Source organism: Canis lupus, chromosome 17 (genome assembly GCF_011100685.1).
Source record: "Canis lupus familiaris isolate Mischka breed German Shepherd chromosome 17, alternate assembly UU_Cfam_GSD_1.0, whole genome shotgun sequence".
In the NCBI taxonomy this organism is placed as follows: Eukaryota; Metazoa; Chordata; class Mammalia; order Carnivora; family Canidae; genus Canis; species Canis lupus.
This window is the reverse complement of record NC_049238.1, coordinates 57119696-57134801: the sequence shown is the minus strand read 5'-3', so window position 1 is coordinate 57134801 and position 15106 is coordinate 57119696. Positions and strand designations below refer to the sequence as shown.

At 45.4% G+C, this 15106-nt stretch overlaps 1 protein-coding gene across 1 annotated transcript in view; it reads left to right on the top strand.

The window, feature by feature from the left end:
• Positions 1 to 278: 278 nt before the first annotated feature.
• ZNF697 (zinc finger protein 697) overlaps positions 279 to 15106 on the top strand; it is a 30475-nt gene continuing 15647 nt past the window's right edge. The window contains exon 1 of the mRNA XM_038561923.1: positions 279 to 335. The gene's annotated coding sequence lies outside the window, so the exon portion shown is untranslated. The remainder of the gene's footprint in view (positions 336 to 15106) is intronic.

Sequence of the window (15106 nt, the reverse complement as noted above, 5' to 3'; positions counted from 1 at the left end):
CCCCGGGGCGCGCGGGGAAGCGGCGAGCGCGTGTGCTCGCGCGCCGGTCGGGGTCGGGCGGGGGCGGCTCCCGGGCGCCCGCTGCCGTGGTGGCAGGAAGTCCCCGGGAACTACAGATCGAGGCATGCTGGGAACATTCCCCTGCTCCTCCCAGGAAATGTCCTTTGTCCAGCCCTACAGGAAGCCCCAGTGAGGACTCAGCGGGGCAGCCGCCCTCCGCCCGCCGCGGCCGCCGCAGCCGCAGCCGCCGCCGCAGCACAGGGGCAGACGCGCCGCGCGGGGCTCCGGCCGGGGCGCGCGCTGCCCTCGCTCCCTCCGCGCCCGCCGCAGCGCAGGTAGGAGCGAGGCTGCGGCCGGGCTCACAGCCGCCCGGGCCGGGGTTGGTCGGGACCGACCGGAGCGCTGCGGGGATGGGCTGTGCGCCGGGGCGCGGGGGGCGGCGCGGCGGGCCAAGTTGTGCGGCGCTCGCCGGACCGCTGTCCGCTCCCCTGGGCGCGGGGCGCCCTTGCGGCCCCCGAGCCGGCGTGGAGCTCGCCCGGGGTCTGCGGCGAGGGGCGGGGAGGCGGCGGCGGCGGCGGCGGCGGCGCGAGGGCGGAGGCAGAGCTGCGAGGGAGCGGGTGGGACCGTCCCGCCGACCACCGAAGGGGGCATCCGAGACCCTCGGAGGAACGAAGCCCAGGGAGGAGCTTGGAAGAGGCGAGGAGAGACTGGAGGGCTTTGTGTGCAGCTGCGGACAGGGACCGAGTGTGCGTGCCTCCCGCGCCCGTCGGCGCCCCCGGCCCCACTGGAGGCTGCGGGTGGGGGCGCACGGCCGGCGCGGGGCCTCCTCGTGAAGTGGGTTCCCCCTTTGCTGCGTCCGCTGCCTTCTGGCCGACCCAGCATCAGCGGCTCGGGCTGCCGTCCGCCTGCCGTCAGCCTGGGCAAACGGCACAATACGCCGAGCGGGTGGGGAGGTGGCAGCAGCTCGTCCCCCTGGAGGGGCGCGGTGTAGCCCTGGGGACCCACCAAGCCCAGATGTCCATGTGTGCGGGTGGGTGGGTCGCGGGGCAAAGCTGGTACGTCCACCTAAGGGGAACACTGAATGGAGGCACGGGTGAGGCGCGCGTGTGGGCAGGAGAGGGCGACTCAGGTTGAGGGGGAGCAGCGGCCACGGGGGCGCTGAGTGTACCCAAGGGCCAGGCTTAGGCCGGGCTTCCAGAATCGGGTTACCACTTCCTCTGGGACTTTCCACGATTTTCTCTTTTCCTGACTCTCTACCCCCACCCCCGGTAGTGAATCACCCACCCCTTGCTACAGGAGCGCTAGGCTGGATTCAATTTGGTCACGTTGTGTCCCCGCCTTTATAGCGGACCTGTTCGTCCTTTACCTGTGGGGTGACAGGAATGCGCTGCATCCCCTCTGGCGTTCTCTGTCCCGGGGGGCCCGAGGGTGTGCTGAAGGTGGTTGGATAATGGCTCGCAAGTTAATCGTCTTCTAGGAGCAGTGATGGATGAGTGGGCAACTTCGAACACCGCCCAAGTTTTACTGCTGTATCTGAACTCACTTGCTTAAGGGGTCTCTGTTTCTCCTTTCTCCTCTTCCTCGTCTTTTTTTTTTTTTTTTAATGCTGTACCCAAATGGTTACCTCCCTCTCTTAAGAAGCCAACATAAGGATATTCATTAATGTGGAATATATTTTACAAACCAAATGAACCTTTAAAAATGCCACTTGAGTGGTGAGGCAGGAGCATCCGAGGTTCATGATAAAAAGGATGTAGGGCACAGAGCCCTGCGCCTTATATAAATGATTTGTAGGGGGAAACACTATCTGCACTGGTTTCTGTAGGACAGATGAAGTGTCTGAAGGTTAGGTAAGAATGGAGTAGGGGAAGACCCAGTTGTTCAGGCTGAGGGAATGAGGATGGCAAAATAAAGGGGAAAAGCTCTGTCAGTCTGGAAGATGATTTCTAGTTGGAACATTTTGGCTGTGTGTGTGTGTGTGTGTGTGGGTGGGTGGGTGCATGCAGGTACGCAGGTATGTGTGCCCCTGTTAGAGGTGGAGGCTGTTGGCAGGGGAGAATTTGATGTCAGAAGTCCAGCTGGGCCCCAAAGAGAATAAGATGGCACTAGCATGAACCAAAGTCATAAATGGGGAGTCAGGCCACCCTTTACATCACACACAAAGGAAAACATTGATGGCCCTCAAAAACCACTGGGATTAACGAGGTGAATGAAAACAAATCACACCGAGGCAAACCAGCTGATGCAACTGGAGTGAGGTGGCAGGGGTGACCTCACTGAAGGTTGTATGACTAAGGCCCATGGACTTGCACCACATTTCCTCTCCCTCCCCCCAAAAAGCTCTTTGGATCTCCTCAGGATTTGCATATTTGCCTAATTTCTCGCATCCAGTTAAGGGAAGGAGAAAGGGCAAAGTTGATTATAAAGATAAGACAAAAAAGATACTGCCTGTTCATGTAGAATGGAAGACCCCCCCCCCCCGCAAATTGCAGTGCCATTTAAGGGGTCTGGCGAAGCTATGCCAATGCTATATGGGCTTTTCCTTGTATCTAAGATCTACTTCTTGGGACGCCTGGGTGGCTCAGTGGTTGAGCAACTGCCTTTGGCTCAGGTCACGATCCTGAGGTCCTGGAATCGAGTTCTGCATCAGGCTCCCCAGGCACTCTGCCTGTGTCTCTGCCTCTGTGTATCTCCCTGAATAAATAAATAAAATCTTAAAAAAAAAAAGATAATCTACTTTTTTTTCTTTCCCTCAACAAGTTTCTTAGCACTGTGTAGTGTTAATATGCTCAGTAAAGCTACCTCTTTAGTTTGGCATGCAAAACCCTTCCCGGTTCTGTGCCCACCTACCTCAGTCCTCCATTGGAGCCTGGGCACCCCTAAATACCTCCCCATTCTTATAGCAAACAGCTCCTCATTCCCAGATGCCACAGATGGTCTTCTACCAGCATGCCTCCACCAGGTTGAATTCCATGCTTATTAGGCATCCCAGCACTACCTCTGATTATTTGTGGCAAATCCTAACCCAGCTGAAGTAGCAACCTTCTAGAAGTCTTCCCAGACCTCCCAGCCAGAATTCATCTCATTCCAGTGGTACTTTGTATCCTTTGGAAAACTCACTTCTCTGGGCTGCCTTGTGATAGCTGGACGTTCATTTTTCTCTCATTCTGACTGTAAACCCCTTGAGGGCAATAGCTCTCTCTACCCTGTGCTTTATACCTAGCAGTGCAGAACGGATGTTTACTTAACAAGCATGAGGAATGAGTGAAATAATTGAAAGAATGTTTTAATTTATCTCTTTTCTTTCTCTCTCTCTCTCTCTCTCTCTCTCTCTCTCTCTCTTTAAGGATTTTATTTATCTATTCATGAGAGACACAGAGGGAGAGGCAAAGACATAGAGGGAGAAGCAGGCTCCCTGCAGGAGCCCAATGCGGGACTTGATCCCAGGATCATGACCTGAGCCAAAGGCAGGTGCTCAACCATTGAGCCATCTAGGCATCCCTCTTTGGTTTCCTATAAAAAAGGGATGAAGCCTTCTTCATAGACCTCTGAGGATTCCTTGCAGTTGTGAATCTAAAGCATCTGGTACATGATAGTCTGGGTGCTTTTTCCTTTTGCTCCTGGATTAAGAGGCCCTAAAAGGATCCATCACAGTGTCTAGTACAAAGACATTCAATAGAATGTTGAATAGGTTCTTTGCCAGCCTTCGTTTTCAGACTCATACACACAGGGTATAGAATGAGACTAACCCCAGGTGGATAATTAGTGACTTTTTGCTGGCTCCTGGACTGAAGAAGGTGACTGTTCCCTCTCAGTTGTGAAGGAGAGATGTGCTTTCTAGAAAGCAGCACCACAAAGGCTGTCCTGCTGTTTGCAGTGAAGCCACTGACATCGTTGTGTTGCTTTGATATTTACAGCCGTCTACCAGGATTAAAACGTGGTATATAAAAGTGCGAGGCAGATCAGACTCTCAGATTTTCTCCCAAGATGCTGCCATTTTGTAGTTCTCCGTTTAGCCCTAACTGGACAGTTTTTCGTGCCTCCATTTTATGTGATGGCAGCAACAGTTATGTGTATTAACTGTTGAACCAGGTAATTTCCATACATTGCCTCAATCTGATGTCTTACCCATTATTATCTCCATTCAAAAAATTGAGGAAATGGAGACTCAGAGGGAAGAAACTTGCTCCAAGTCCCAGATTCTGATCTGGAGATAGGCTGGAATTTGGGTCTGTTGACTCCCAGTCTTGTTTGGAATGGGTAGATCTTTGCTTACCCTGGAAGAAAATTGCCAGGTCTCTCTTCTTTGAGATAGTTCACTTTCCAAATTTCCTACCAGGAACACTGGTGGGTTTTTAAACTCATCCTAGTGGATATCATTCTGAGAGGCACTGGTTTTTTCATAAATTCGTTATTCTTATGCCCTTAAACTCCCTTGGCCATCAGTTGGAAAGCTCTGGTTTGGAATCCCTAATAAGACCTTTGAGCACAGAAATGTTTGCCTGGAATCCTCTTCCCTTTGCCCTCAGCCTATCTGAATTCTTTTTCCTCCCTCCTGGCCAAATCTTACCATTTCCGAACCACCTTTCTCGACACTCCGGCCTTTCCTCTTAATTTTTTGCATTGTTTGAAATACCTGGAGCTCAATGTCTTCCTGATAAAAGCACACCTGAATAAGCCCCCATGCTGTTTGGGAATATTTACATCTCCCCTGCATGTGGCAGGAACCATATGTCCAGAACACAACCTGGCGTACAGTGGACCTTAAGGAACTGAATTGAGTTTAATAAATTGGTAATGACTGAAAATGTAGAAATGCAGACATGAAACATCATTTGCATGTTGACAGTTTGGGAGACAGTTCAGAGGAATCCTTTTCTTACTTAATTTTCATCCTTTTCACATGACTGCCACAAGCACCTTCTGGGGTGCCTGGGTAGCTCAGCTGGTTAAGCATCTGACACTTGATCTCAGCCCAGGTATCTCACCTCAGGTCTTGATCTCGGGGTTGTGAGTTTAAGCCCCATGTTAGGCTCCATGCCCAAATTAAAAATTGAAAAGAAAAAAAAAAAAAAGCACCTTCTGGAAATATGCCAGGGCAGACCTGTGTGTTGCTGAGTTTGACCAGTATGTGCTTGACTAATAACATCACTGCTATGTGATTGTGGTGGTTTAATGATACTGGGGAGCATGGGTGGGGCCGTTGTTTCAGCCCCTCCCCCCTTGATGTCATTCATCCCCATTTCTACCAGACTCTTCTAGGAAGGGCCTTTTTGTTACACATCTGAGAAAATCAGCCGCTTCCCTGCTTCTGCAGATAGGGTTGGGGGAGGCGAGAGGTAAGGCTAGGGTTGGGGAGGAAAAGAGTTCTTTTTTTTTTTTTTTTTGAGCCCTGGGAGAGTCCCATTGTTTGGGTGGGGTGTGGATCTGCACTTTATGGCATCATGTATTAGTGGGCATGGTAAAAAGATCAGCAGCCTCTGCTCTTGAAGTGGAAAAGGCTTTTTACCCACCACAGGGTTGAATCCATCACCCGAGGCTGACTATGCCGACCTCAAGGCTACATAGCATTTTGAAAGCCTGATTATAAAACAGCACACAGTGGGGTTATTATGAGCACAGGAGTCGTGAAAGGCTGATAGGACAGTTCTTGGGATTCCTACATTTGTTCAGCAAGTCTTCACTGTGTATCCGTAAGCTAGCAAGAGTGTTCCATCTGCATATGTGGAAAGGCCACCGGCAAGTCTTCAAGTGTCCCTTCCTGCAAAGGGTAAAGTATGCATCTTATAGCCCTATACGTGCAGCTTTAATTTGCTAAAATACATGTAGTTAGGGGAAGAGGGCCTACTTGTATTCAGAGAGGCATTCTAGATATATATTGTCTTCCAAGAACTTTATTAGATTCTTATCATAAATTAGAAAACTGGAACCATTCTTCCTGGGTTTTACTAATAAGAAATGTGGTATTTTTATCTCAGTGCTGTGCTTATTCATGTGGTTAGCACATCTTTGATGCTTGACAACACCTAGGTAGCACACTGTTGGAAGAACACACTTCCATTTGTTGACTTTTTTCCCTCCACACCTAGGAATCTTTGTGTATTTCAAAGCATCACGCTTTTCTTTTTTCCTAGTCTTTTTTCTCTTTTTAATAATCTCTCCAGTTGACAGTGATTTCTGGTAGCAGTAGGTGGTTTTGAAAGCAGTGCATTTTTTTTTAAGATTTTATTTATTTATTCATGAGAGACACAGAGAAAGAGAGGCAGAGACATAGGCAGAGGGAGAAGCAGGCTCCATGCAGGGAGCCCGACGTGGGACTCGATCCCAGGACTCCAGGATCACACCCTGGGCCAAAGGCAGGCAGTAAACCGCTGAGCTACCCTGGGATCCTGAAAGCAGTACATTTTTAAGATTATTTCATTAGAATGTCAGCCCCACAGAGCAGAACCCAGAGTAATGTGTAGCACAAAATAAATGTTCAGTAGCTATTTGTTGAGTGAACAGTGTGTGAGTGTGTTACATTTTAAAATATTTCATTTTGATTTTTTCCTAATACGATGACATTGCCAATTTTCTACAGTGAGGTGTGCAAAAGGTGCATGCTTATATGTTATATAAGCAAAGGAAATATATATAATTTTTTTGAAGATAACCTTTACTTTTTAGAGCAATTTTAGGTTCACAGCAGGGTTGGATACAAAGTAGAGAGAGTTGCAGTGTGGCCCCTGCCCCTACATATGTACAGCCTCCCCCTTTATCAACCTCCCATACCAGAGTGGTACATTTGTTAAAATCCATGAACCTGTACTGACACATCATTATTGCCCAAAGCCCATAGTATATTTTAGCAATCAGTCTTGAGGTTGTACATTCCACGAGTTGTTTTTTTTTTTTTTTACAAAGATTTTATTTATTCATGAGAGACACACAAAGAGAGGCAGAGACATAGGCAGAGAGAGAAGCAGAAGCAGGCTCCCTACAGGGAGCCCGATGCAGGATTTGATCCCAGGACCTCAGGATCACAACCTGAGCCAAAGGCAGATGCTCAACTACTGAGCCTCCCAAGCACCCCTCCATGAGTTTTGACAAATGTATCCACATTCTAGTATCATACAGAATAGTTTCACTGCCCTAAAACATCCCCTATGCTCTACTTACTCATCCTTCTCTCCCCTTTAGCTTCTGGCAAACCTACTCTTTTACTATCTCCATAGTTTGCCTTTTCCCAAATATCAGAGAGTTGGAGCCATACAGTATGTAGCCTTTTCAAATTGGCATCTTCCACTAAGGAATATACATTTAAGATTTCTCCATGGCTTTTCATGACTTGCTAACTCATTTTTTAGAAAATATTTTATTTATTTGAGAGAGAGATTGCAGAAGGGAGGGTCAGAGGGACAAGCAGACTCCTCGCTGGGCTGATCCCTGGGATCATGACCTGAGCCAAAGGCAGATGTTTAGCCGACTGAGCCACACAGGCATTGAACAGATCATTTCTTATTAGCTCTGAATAATATTCTGTTTTCCGGAGTACCACAGTTTGTCCATTCATCTACCGAAGGACATCTTGTTTCCTTCCAAGTTTTGATTATGAATAAAGCTGCAGTAAACCTCCATGTGCAGGTTTTTATGCACGGACATAAGTTTTCAGCTCATTTGTATAAATACCAAGGAGTGAGAGTATTGGATTATATGGTATGAAATGCTTAGTTTTGTAAGAAACTGCCTATCTGTCTTCCAAAGCGGCTATACCATTTTGCATTCTTAGCAGCAAGAAGGGAGTGTTCTTGTTCCTCTGCATCCTCACCAGCATTTGGTGTTGTCAGTGTTCCAAGTTTTTGCCATTCTAATAGATGCATGGTGGTATGTCGTTGTTTTAATGTGTAGATCCTTAATGACATATCACATTGAACATCTTTTCATAGGGCTTATTTGCCATCTATAGATCTTTGGTGAGATGTCTGTTTAGTTCTGTTGCCCCTTTTGATTTGTTTTTTAAGATTTTATTTATTTATTTCAGAGAGGGAGAGCAAATGAGAGAGACAGCATGAACGGGGGTGGGGGGAGCAGAGGGAGAAGCAGGCTCCCCACTGAGCAGGGAGGCTGACATGGGGCTCAATCCTAGGACCTGATCATGACCTGAGCCGAATGCAGATACTTAACCAAGTGAGCCACCAGCTGCCCCTGTTGCCCCTTTTGAAAAATCAAGTAGTTCATTTTCTTATTGTTAGGTGGTAAGGATTCTTGGTATATTTTGGATAAGAGTCCTGTATCTGATGTGTCTTTTGCAAATATTCTCTTGCAGTCTGTGCTTGTCTTCTCATTCTCTTGATATATATATATATAAGCTTTTCCTCTGTTTTTTTTTTTTTTTTTTTTTTGGTGAGTGTATGTGTGCCAGATCTATTTTAATGTAAAACCAGCTTACCCGAGAAATGAGAATTCCCATGTGAAACAAACCTAGAGAAATGCTCCTATTTTTTTTTTTTTTTTTTAAATAAGGTAAATGTCAGTTGAATTCTACCAGACTGTGGCCTCAGCCTGGACCAGGTTGGGGGCAGTTGCTATAGGCACTCTTTTTTTTTTTTTTTCTCAATCACAGATTTTCTTTTATTTTTATTTTTATTTATTTATTTTTATTGGAGTTCAATTTGCCAACATATAGCATAACACCCAGTGCTCATCCCATCAAGTGCCCCCCTGAGTGCCCATCATCCAGTCACCCCCACCCTCTGCTCACCTCCCTTTCTACCACCCCTTGTTCATTTCCCAGAGTTAGGAGTCTCTCATGTTCTGTCCATAGGAACTCTTTTTATTTGTTTCCCTAGTCCCTACTGGGTACTGTGTGTATTGATTGAATTGGTAGTTTGGTAAAATATTTCTGGTCACCTATGCTCTGTAGAGCATGGACCCTTTTTACAAACTCCTTCCAGAGCCTATGTTTGTCTCATAGCTTAAAATTCCGGACCCTTAGGAGAAAGGTTTCTAGGCTGATGATTGTATGTAAGAGAGAAGAGAAATCAAGACATGTGTGCCTTTCCTATAGTAGTAAGAAAACCAAAACAAGTACCAAACTCCTGAAAACTGCCAGAGAATAAGCTTTGGTCTGCAAAGACAGGTTCAGTGTTAAATATCAATTTATTCTGTATTTGATTGTGCTTCAGATATGCCCTCCCCCAACCTCCTCCCCAACCAAGCAACTTCTGAAGTTATCAGTCTTTTTTTTTTTTTTCATCATTTAATTTCTGTTTGTTCCAGTCCTGTCTTTCCTCCAGTGGTGAGAGAGAAGCAGCTGTCCTGTCAGACTGGCAGAGTCTAGTGGCATTTCCCACCATAAACACAAACACAGCTCTGTGCCACCTCTGTTCTTCGCAGAGCTGAACTGAGTGTTAAAGTCTTGGAGTGGAGGGGAGGACTCCCAACAGGATAATTGGATGCAAACAAGGGGTGCTACCATTTGGCCAAGGGATGCAGGATTCTTTTTTGAGAATTTTCTGTCTAACTTCTGAAGCTAACTAATCACCACTTTCTATCATGTCTACTTATTTAGCAGGATAATTAAGCATGCTTGGCTCTTGGTGCTGATAGGTTATTGGATCCCATTAGGGGAGCTAGGTTGTTTCCATGGCTCTGCCTTACCTAATGTGATCTTGGCCAGATCACTACATTTCCTGGTCTTGTTAGTTCTTCCTTTTGAGACTGAGGGAGAGAAATAAGTACACCTAATTTTATCCATTTCGAGAAATATTTGAGGGCTCCGTTATGTGGGAAGTAACCAAAATGAGTAAATCAAGATGTTCCCAACAGCAGCTGGCAGTTAAGAGGTGGTTGGGAGGGAGAACAAACAAGATACAAATTATTCTAACTCTGATTGTATTTTAAAAACTAATGTCAGACAGAATAAGATAAGGAAAACTACTTTAAAGAGTCATATGAAAAAAAAAATAAAGAGTCATATGACTGACAAGTTACCTACACCCCAAAGTTCATAGCAGTAATGTCCACAATAGCCAAACTGTGGAAGGAGTCAAGATGTCCTTTGACAGATGAATGGATAAAGAAGATGTGGTAGGGCACCTGGGTGGCTCAATAGGTTGGGCATCTGTCTTTGGCTCAGGTCATGATCCCAGGGTCCTGGGATTGAACCCCATGTCGGGCCCCTGCTCAGCAGGGAGCCTGCTTCTTCCTCTGGCTGCTCCTCCTGCTTGTGTTCTCTCTCTTTCTCTCCCTGTCAAATAAATAAGTAAAATCTTAAAAAAAAAAAAAAAAGATATGGTATATATACAATGGAATATTACTCCTCCATCAGAAAGGTTGAATACTTACCATTTGCTTCAACATGGATGAAACTAGAGGGTATTATGCTGAGTGAAATAAATCAATCAGAGAAAGACAATTTTCATATGGTTTCACTCATATGTGGAATATAAGAAATAGTGAAAGGGATTATAAGGGAAAGGAAGGAAACCGAGTGGGGATAAATCAGTGAGGGAGACAGACTATGAGAGACTCCTAACTCTGGGAAACAAACAAAGGATTGCAGAAGGGGAGAAGGGTGGGGGGATGGGGCGACTGGGTGACTGGCACTAAGGAGGGCACTTGATGGGTTGAGCACTGGGTGTTATATGTTGGCAAATTGAATTTAAATAAAAAAAAAGTCATACGAAGTGAAACAATAATTCTCCTTGAGCACTAACAAGCATATAGGGTATGTATAGTTGTTATCTGTTTTATAGATGAAAAAACCAGGGCTCAAAGAGATTGAGCAACTTGCTTAAGGTAATAGAGCTAAAGGCTGGATTCATACAGGTGGTTAACCACTACAGATATTGCTTCACTCAGGAAAGGAGAGACTGCATCACGCTGTTTCTCTCTGAGGAGGTAGAGCATGGCTAAAAGAGGAAAAACACAGGTGCCTTCTGGGGAGCATAAAGCAATCCTTTTGCCTGGCATTAGCCCATTAGAGGTCAGGGAGCAGTAAGAGAGTCTTGAGCTATATTGTTGAGGACTGGGAGTTTGTGCTGCTCTGAAGAGTGGCAGAGTCAATTAGAGGTTTAGGAGCAGGAGAAATAAATGCAGTGGCAACTATGTTTAGTTTTTTTTTTTTTTTTCCAATATTTTATTTATTTAAGAGAGGGGGAGAGCAGAAGCTGGTAGAGGAACAGAGGGAGGGGGAGAAGTAGGCTCCCCATGGAGCAGCGATCTCAGGACCCCAGGATCATGACCTGAGTTGAAGACAGACGCTCAACCCACTGAGCCCCCCAGGTGCCCCAGCACCTATGTTCTAAGACTGATCCAGGGGTGGTGTGTAGGTGCATGTAACTGGTAAGATGTTACGGCAGTGATAGTGGCCACAGGAAAGAAGTAAAAGGAAGGACGAAGGACTGGGCAGCCAATTTGATTGAAAGGGATGACGAAGGGCCAGACTCCAGGGTTTTGAGCCTCGCGGTGAGTAAGGACAGAGTGGCATGAAAAGAAACGGGCACTGTGAGGAGCCAATTTGTAATGAAGATTCGGGAAAAGAAATGTTTCTTGGTGTGACAAGGGTCAGATACATTATAAATGGAAATTCCTTTAGTCTTCAGAAAGACCTTTCAAGGTCACTTGTTTTTCTCTTATATAGATGAGGAAAACTATGCCTCAAAGAGATAAATAAATGTCTCAAGGGCATACAACGTGTAAGTGGCAAACTTCTACTTGAACCCATGTCTGTTGACACCTCCTGTCCCATGTCCCCCAATGTGCAGGGCAGCATTTCAGGACTAGAAGGATATTAGAGCTCCTCGGGTATAATGCTTGGTGCATCATTAGAAAACATGGACCTGGAGCAGGTTATCAGGGCTTGGGCAAGAGGTTCAAACTACTGCAGCCTCTGGATAGAGGTGTTTATTTCAAATTAGGGAAAAGGGGCTAGATGATCAAGAGAAGAAAATGCAAACAAGAACCTTGAAGTTTGACTGGTTTAGGGGCTAAGAGGAGGAGACAAAGTGGAAAGTGATCACAGGGAGGACTGGGGCAGGTAATAACATCAATGCTAGGGAAGGAGAGTATTGCCAAGGAAAGTGTCTCAACAGGATTTCTGCAGTCATTTACCGAATTCCTATTGTATATGCCAAGCACTTTACAGCGTTGATGGTGTTAACCTTAAAAATAAAAGTCCATTATATTACCAGCAAAATGGGTTTATTTGGGAAAAGGAGAGAACTGTAATTTGAGACATGAAAGCTATGGCAAAACCATAGGCAAGTCCAAGAAACAAAGGAGAGGAACATTATTTTTTGGAGAAGAAGGAAGTAGAGAGAGATTATTTTGAAAGCAAGTCAGCTGCAGAAAATACTATCTGCTGAGATGGCCCACACATGGGCAGCCTGCAGTTAACTGGGAAACTGATGTGTGTGGTGATGATGAAGCGGTTTAGCAGGGCTCACTGGCACCCATCCCTCCTTTTCCTATGAGCCTGTGAGACTTGTTGGCCAAAACATGGCACTGCAGAAGGGAATCTAATCTAGTTTGATCATTAGTTTGGGGAATTTAAAAAATGATAATGTGAGGAAAAAGCATCTCACCTTAGAGTTTCATAGTTTGCTAGAAAAAAATGTCTTTTAAAATTCTTTTAAAATGGTATAACCAATAATTCTTTAGGTTGATGCTTCCTGGGCTTTCTTTTCTCTCTAAACGCCCCCCCCCCCCCCCACCTCTCTCATGACTTTTCTTTCAAATGCTTTACCAAGGACTTGGAAATATTAACTGTTTACCATAACACTCCATTAAGTCAAAGCTAATTCAAATGACCGCTTTTTTCTAGCCAACAAGATATCTGTTTTCTCTAAGAAAAGTAGTTAAATCAGAGACTATTTCTAAGCATCCCATGAAGATAAGTTTGAAGAACATTTCCTGTGTTGTTTTTTAGAGGAAAAATAATTAAAATAAAAATAGAAAAAAAGAAGAGAACAAGAAAAAATAGGAAGGAAGAAGGTAGCATCCTTGAAGTGCTGTATCAATAACTCCAGAGCACTAAACCCATAAATATGACAGAGCTGGCTAGGGGGGTTCAGTGCAGGGGAGATTGAACTTCAAAGCAATCACATAACCTGGGTGGTAGTCACAATTCTGCCAACAAGTCACTACCTTTGTGGATTGAAACAAGCCATTTACTTCCCCCAGTCCTCATTTTCCTTATGGGTAAAACAGGAGATCCTTTAAAGACATCTTCAACAACAACAACAAAAAAATCATGAGATTGTCTCATTATCTGTGGATAGTGTCTCTTCAGCAAAATTTAGCTTGTGGTTGGCCTGCTCCCACCACCTGGCCTGCTTCTGCATCACCTCCCACACAGAGAATGCAGAGCTGTTACAGCAGGAGCAAAAAGATGTAATAAAAAAGAGGGTGAATCTGAGAAACTGTATTTGTAGTAATAGGTCCTGTTGGGTGAGTATGGGTGGTACATTTTTTTTACTTGCCATTAGGGGTGGTGAATCAGGGCTCCTTATATTGCAGAGTTCTAGGATACTCCCCGAACGCCCCTTTCACCTGGGTATTTCCAGGTTTTCAGTTGCAGGCAGGATGACTTTGTGAACACTTTGAAGATTTGTTTGGAATGAGTTGGCGACTTTGGCCTGATTTTAGTTCTTTTTCCTTGGAGAAAAGGAGGATTAGCTAACAAAGCATTTTGTGTCCTTGGTAGGTAATGGCTTGATTAATGTGCTTTGACTCACTGCCCAAGTAAGCAGCTGATGGGAGCCATAAACCCACCGTTAAACTTGTATAAATTAGCTACATCCCAGAGAGGCTGTGTGTTAGAGGCTTGAAGAGCTACTTAAGGCCCTCTTAGTGCACCTGCCGTGTAACACAAGTGATTAGGAAGTGAAAAGCAGGTGAGCTAATATGATAGGGGGCCGCAAGTCATCAGTGTGTTTCAGCCAAGCACCAACAGGCTGCGTGGGGATGAACAGAAAGGGGGTTGGAACAAAAGTTGCAATGTCCATGTTTTAAGCTAGTGTCTGCCCCTAACTAGTACATTCATAGGTAATTCATGTCACCTTTCTGAGTTTCTGTTACCTGATGCATCTGTAAAATAGGGTACTGGACCAGACCAGCAAATCAATCAGGCAGGTTGCCCTCTTGCTGCATCCCTCATTCTGCTCTAGCCCTTATTTGAAATTAACCAATGTTTTTTATCTCCACCTACCACCTGATTTTGGATCTACTGTCAGTATCTTCTCTTCCCCACCAACCCACCAAAAGATTTCATGCTGCAATGCGCTCTTCTTATCCCTCTTCCCCAAAACCACTGAGGATTTCTGAAATACTCTGATAGGAACGTATCGTGCGTCCTCTGTAGGAGTGGTTTACGGCAGGGTTTTTGTTTTGTTTGTGGGCCACGAATCCTTTCAGAGTCCAAGGGATAGCTATGTGTCTCCTCATCAGAAAAAAGTTTCTGCAGACACATTTACATAAGATTTCAGAGAGTTCATGGACTCTGAAGGTCCTCAGGCTAAGAACCCACGCAAAAGAAAAATACCATTATTCTATTTCTAAGCTTGTGTAGGACTGCTGATCTTTCCAGGAAATGCTAGAAGCTGGAGGTAAAGGGGACAGAAGGAACCCAAAGGGCTTGAGCCTCATGAACGGCTTGGGAACCATGGTATGCAAACAGTGAATGAGCCTGGGACCCTACAGTCTTCTGGAGACAAGTGTGCCAGTTCCTGAATGAAAGCCGTGACCTGTGACAAGTTCTGTACACCCTTTGCTAAAATCGATATCTGTGAGGTTTTTTCCAACCTAAAGTGGGAACACAATACCTTCTCCCTGTGCCCTTTGCAATGTGGTGTGAATAAATTTGGATGGCATTTCTCTCTGAGAAGGACACTGTCTAAATTTAAAAGTTCTCAGGGCTGGTAAAGTAGTTCTGTCTCTGCCAGAGTTCATCTCTTAGAGATCACATTTTCATAAATCACTAGTGTATTAGCTTCCTTTTCACTGACACACACCCTGACATTTATCATGCCCTTACAAGATCATTCTGGGGATGACCAATTATTGATGTACTCAATCTGTTGGATACTCACATCATTTTGTCAGTTTGACTTTCCTGGGGATAAAG